A 5,847-nucleotide genomic window follows, 5' to 3' on the forward strand; every position below is an offset into this window, starting at 1 on the left:
ACCTACCATGAAAATATGTTATAGGAAATCTGTGTTCATTCTACCAACACTCAGTACTCACTTCTCTCCAGGGAGGAGTAACATTATTGTAGGACGACAAGAGTATGGCATGAGCCTCACAAGTGGATCCCAGTGACTGACAGGCCTTGGAGAATCCTCTCTTTTTGAGTGTGGGTGGTTTTTCTGACTCGCTTCTAGCCAACAGAATACAGCAAAAGTGGAGAGATGTCCCTGCCTTGATTAGGTTATATTATATGGCAAAGATGACTGTATTAGATTCATATCAATATGTTTGTGTGTATCTCCACTAGAGATACGCTCCTGCTGGCCTTGAAAAAACAAACTACCAAACCGAATGCTACTCGAAGGAGATAGCAGTGTGTTTGCCAGGAAAATAACTTAGGATACCTCTAGGAGCTCAAGCTGACCTCTAGCCAATAGCCAATAAGAAGACGAGCTTTTGGTCATAAAACCACAAGGAAAGGAATTCTGCCAATGGAATGAACTTGGAAGTGGATTCTTTCTCAATACAACCTCCAAATGAGAACACAAGCTGATCGATACCATGATTCCAACCTGTGAGACCTGGAGCACAAAACTTAACTAAATCTTGATTGGAATTTTAACCACAGAAAATGTGAGATAATGTGCTGTTTTAAGCTGCTAAATGTCTGGCAGATCTGTTATATAGCAATAAAAAAATGAATTCAGAGGATATTAGTAAACTAATATGGTTCTTATAAATAACTATACACTAAAAACGGTTCACACGCTGAAATATTTTTGTGAATCTTTTATCACTTGGTAAGCTACAAATACTCACTTTACTGTAAGCCATAGTTGATTAATAAAATATGTTATTTGCATCTCCTATAAAGTTCTCATTAAATTAGTGAGTTTCCTATAATATCCTTTTTACAGCATTGATTTTTTTTGTTCCTTTAAAAATCATTATTCTCCCTTTTTTTCTCTATAGAAATCCTGATAATGTCGTTTGCTGGGATTGTACCATGATGGTATTTGGCTAATTGACCAAAGAATAATGGAATCCTGATAGAGAATACATGTTATCACTATCTACAAAATTTCAGTGGAAACAAAGATTATACTTTCTTGTTGACTTTGGCTTTGATTGCAGAACCCTACACAGAGAATCCTAAGTGGGCTGGGATATTTTAAGGATAGAGGCTCATTTTTAAGGAAAACGATGAATCATATATCATAAGTAATATTACTTTTAAAAATGCATACTGTGATTATAATGGACCATTTTTCAAAGGCTCAATTTTAAAATGATTTTGGGTGGTTTAAGAGGAGGATTTGCAAGATGGGACTGTGCATACCTATCATTTAGTTTTTTAAATGTTTTGTTGACAGCTTTTTTTCTTAAGTTTTGATTTGACTATTTTATTTTCTTAAATTCCAGTTAGATAATATACAGTGTTACAGTACTTTCAGGTGTACAGTACAGTAATTCAACAATTCTATACATCACCCTGTGCTCATCACAACAAGTGCACTCCTTAATTTCCATCACCTATTTAACCCATCCCCCGACCCCTCCGCTCTGGTAATCAACTCTTACTCTTTTTTTTTTTTTCTCATTTTATTTATTTTTTCAGTGTAACAGTATTCATTCTTTTTGCACAACACCCAGTGCTCCATGCAAAACGTGCCCTCCCCATTACCCACCACCTGTTCCCCCAACCTCCCACCCCTGACCCTTCAAAACCCTCAGGTTGCCCCAACCTCCCACCCCTGACCCTTCAAAACCCTCAGGTTGTTTTTCAGAGTCCATAGTCTCTTATGGTTCGCCTCCCCTCCCCAATGTCCATAGCCCGCTTCCCCTCTCTCAATCCCACCTCCCCCCAGCAACCCCCAGTTTGTTTTGTGAGATTAAGAGTCATTTATGGTTTGTCTCCCTCCCAATCCCATCTTGTATCATTTACTCTTCTCCTATCCCCCTATCCCCCCATGTTGCTTCTGCAAAGAAGACATCCAGATGGCCAACAGACACATGAAAAAGTGCTCCACGTCACTCGGCATCAGGGAAATACAAATCAAAACCACAATGAGATATCACCTCACACCAGTCAGAATGGCTAAAATTAACAAGTCAGGAAATGACAGATGCTGGAGAGGATGTGGAGAAAGGGGAACCCTCCTCCACTGAATGCAAGCTGGTGCAACCACTCTGGAAAACAGCATGGAGGTTCCTCAAAATGTTGAAAATAGAACTACCCTATGACCCAGCAATTGCACTACTGGGTATTTACCCTAAAGATACAAACATAGTGATCCGAAGGGGCACGTGTACCCGAATGTTTATAGCAGCAATGTCTACAATAGCCAGACTATGGAAAGAACCTAGATGTCCATCAACAGATGAATGGATAAAGAAGAGGTGGTATATATACACAATGGAATACTATGCAGCCATCAAAAGAAATGAAATCATGCCATTTGCGACGACGTGGATGGAACTAGAGCGTATCATGCTTAGTGAAATAAGTCAATCGGAGAAAGACAACTATCATATGATCTCCCTGATATGAGGACATGGAGAATCAACTCTTACTCTTAAGGAAAGAATAATTTGTGCCTCTCCAACTTGATGTGGAGCTGTACATCATACATAAGGCGATAACAAAATTATGCTTTCTTATTTTAAGATTTTATTTATTTGAGAGAGTGAGAAAGAGAGAGCACATGCCAGCATGGAGCATGTGAGCACACACACCTGCAAGTGTGAACAGGGAGGGAGTAGAGGGGGAGTGGAAGGAGAGAGAGAGGGACAAGCTGACTCTGCGCTGAGTCTGGACCCCAAAGCCAGGGCCAATCCTAGGACCCTGAGATCAAGACCTGAGCTGAAACCAAGAGTCAGATGCTTAACCGACTGAGCCACCCAAGTGCCCTATGCTTTCTTATTGAGAAGGGTCCTGAATTAGTACTACTTTCATTTTTAAGAACTATCACTTCACTTGAAATCCACTAAACTACTAAAATCTCAGTAACTTAAACAAATATTTACCAATTTCCTTATATGATTTCCCAATTTCAAGTTCAGTAACATGACATGACATTGATAGCTTGAAATTGGCCATAATGGGAGTATTTATCTATCCTATAGAAATCAGCAAATGCTACAATTCAGGACTTTATCAGAGAGATACTAATTAAACACTTACCAGAATACTATAGTAGACACACACACACACACATTTATTCATTAACTAGAATATTCAAGAAGTGTTTACAGAACATGTTCTGTGTGTCAGGCACCATCTTGAGGATAAAGTTTGGGGAAAAAAATGTTCCTGCTCTAGTGCAATCGTAAACAAATATTTCACTAAAATTGTTACAAGTATCGAGAAGTGCGAAGAGATAAACAAACAAAAAGAACTAAGTAATGGATGAACTAGAGCAACTGGGTTTTGATGAAAGGCTGCTAACTTCCATAGGCTTATAAGAGAAGACTTCTTTCAATTGGTGATATCTTAGCTGAGGCCTAAATGTTGAGAAACTAAATATGAAGTAAATGTGAAGATTTGGCAAAAATGCATTTCAAGCACAGGAAGTATTAGCAAGTTCAGAGACTGTAGCAGGAAGCATGTTCCCCCCAGATGAATGTGGCTAAAATCCAATGAAGGCAACACTTTTGCTTATCTTTTTCCTATTTTGTTCTTTACACCTAGATTTATTCTCACCACCTGTACACATACACCTTTATACAGAACTGCAAACACCCTGTGTTGTTTTTTTTTTTTTTCCTAACTCTTGATGTTACTCAAGACCATTCCCTTGACTTTCCTCTGTATCTAAGGAGGCATTTCTTTGGGTTGGCAATGTTTAAAGTCATTTTATTGCCATGTTTAGTGGACAGAGCTTTTAAATAGCATGGATAAATGAGGGGATGGATGATAGAACGTGAAGATGGGGAACCTGAGCTTCCCATGCAGTTCATGATCCTTTGTATCCTGATTCTTCATCACGCCCTCTCAAAAGACTATGGATTCTTTACGGAAGGTACTATATATTATTCCTTTTTCTTAATAATCTAGCATGGTACATATGCCAATATATGCTAATATATGCCAAATAAGTTAATGAACAGATGAATTAGTATACGTACACATATATATGTGCATACTAAAGTTAAATTGCAAAATAATAAACTGTATGAATCTGGATAGAAAATTTCAATGAGTCAAAAATTTTTTTCTATTTGGTTTGTTATATTGATCCTAAATGTGTATGGATAATTTTGATTCCTAATTCTATTCCATTGGATTGTATTATAAAGAAAGGAATCCTGTAGGTTTCATCTCAATGGTTCATCCTTATTCAACACTTATTACTGTGAACCACATATGTACCCACCACTTTGCTAGACATTAAATAAATGAGTCAGAGAAAATGTCGACTATTTTAATATGGATCTAAAAATAAATGGTTGCGCTCCTCCTTATTAGAGAGACAGCCACATCCTCTGGTGCCATGCTAGTAATGGCCCTTAGCCACAATGATGAAGGCTGGAGTAAATGGATTTGGCCATATTGGGAATCTGCTCACCAGAGCTGTTTTTAGTTCTGGCAAAGTAGATACTGTCACCATCAATGACCCCTTCATTGACCTCAGCTACATGGTCTGCATGTTTTGCTATACCACAGCAAATTCAGAAGTGCAGTCAAGGCTGAGAATGGGAAACTTGTCATCAATGGCATGCCCATTTCCATCTTCCAGGAGTGAGATCCCACCAACATCAAATGCAGTGATGCTGGTCCTAAGTATGTTGTAGAGTCCACTGGGGTCTTCACCATCAAGAAGAAGGCTGGGGCTCACTTGAAGGGTGAGGCCAAGAGGGTCATCATCTCTGCCCCTTCTGCTGATGCCCCCATGTTTGTGGTGGACATGAATCATGAGAAGTATGACAACTCCCTCAAAATCATTAGCAATGCCTTCTGCATCATCAACTGCATGGCCTCTCTGGCCAAGGTCATCCATGACAACTTTGGCATTGTGGTGGGACTCATGACCATAGTGCATGCCATCACTGTCACCCAGAAGACCATGGAAAGTCCCTCTGGGAAGCTGTGGTGTGATGGTCAAGAGGATACCCAGAACATCCTCCCTGCTTCTACTGGTGCCACCAAGACTGTAGGCAAGGTCATCCCTGAGCTGAATGGGTCTAACTGGTCTCCAAGGAGTAAGAGTCCTTGGACCACCAGCCCCAGCAAGAACAAGAGAAAGAGAAAGGCCTTCGGATGCTGAGGAGTCCTTGCCCCAACTCATCCCACAACATACTGAGAATCTCCTGACCTATATACAGTTTCCATCCCAGATCTCCTGTAGAAGAGGAGGGACTTGGGGAGCCCTACCTAGTGATATAGTATTGACAAAGTATACTTCACACAATCTAAAAATTTAAAAATACAAAAATGAAAACAAATGGTTGATCCATAAAGTGCTAAAGTTTATTAGATAAGCTTAGAAATAACCTTCTGTGGGATTGCAAGTGGACATTCAAAAGGCAGAAATTGATTTTTTGTGACGTAATTACAGAGAAGATCTACAGCTCAAAACTCAAAAATTGAAACAGAATCAAAACAAAATCCCCCTCACAAGTAAAGGAAATCCTCACCCCCCCCCCCAAAAAAAACAAAGAAACCCTAAGAAACATAAACATAATTCATGATATGCAGACTGGTGTTGAGTGTTCTGAAAATTCATGTAACTTCAAGCTGCAATTCTAATGTCATCTTGGGTGACTGAGGCAAAGCCTTGGGCATGTGCCAGAAGGACAGTCAGATGAGAGATACCTGCATAAACCCGTGGGCCTCAAATGAT

At 39.5% G+C, this 5,847-nt stretch overlaps 1 pseudogene; it reads left to right on the top strand.

Moving 5' to 3' along the window:
• Positions 1-4,522: 4,522 nt before the first annotated feature.
• On the top strand, positions 4,523-5,271 carry LOC123950369 (annotated as a pseudogene).
• The last annotated feature ends 576 nt before the right edge of the window (positions 5,272-5,847 follow it).

This window comes from Meles meles, chromosome 9 (genome assembly GCF_922984935.1).
Source record: "Meles meles chromosome 9, mMelMel3.1 paternal haplotype, whole genome shotgun sequence".
In the NCBI taxonomy this organism is placed as follows: domain Eukaryota; kingdom Metazoa; phylum Chordata; class Mammalia; order Carnivora; family Mustelidae; genus Meles; species Meles meles.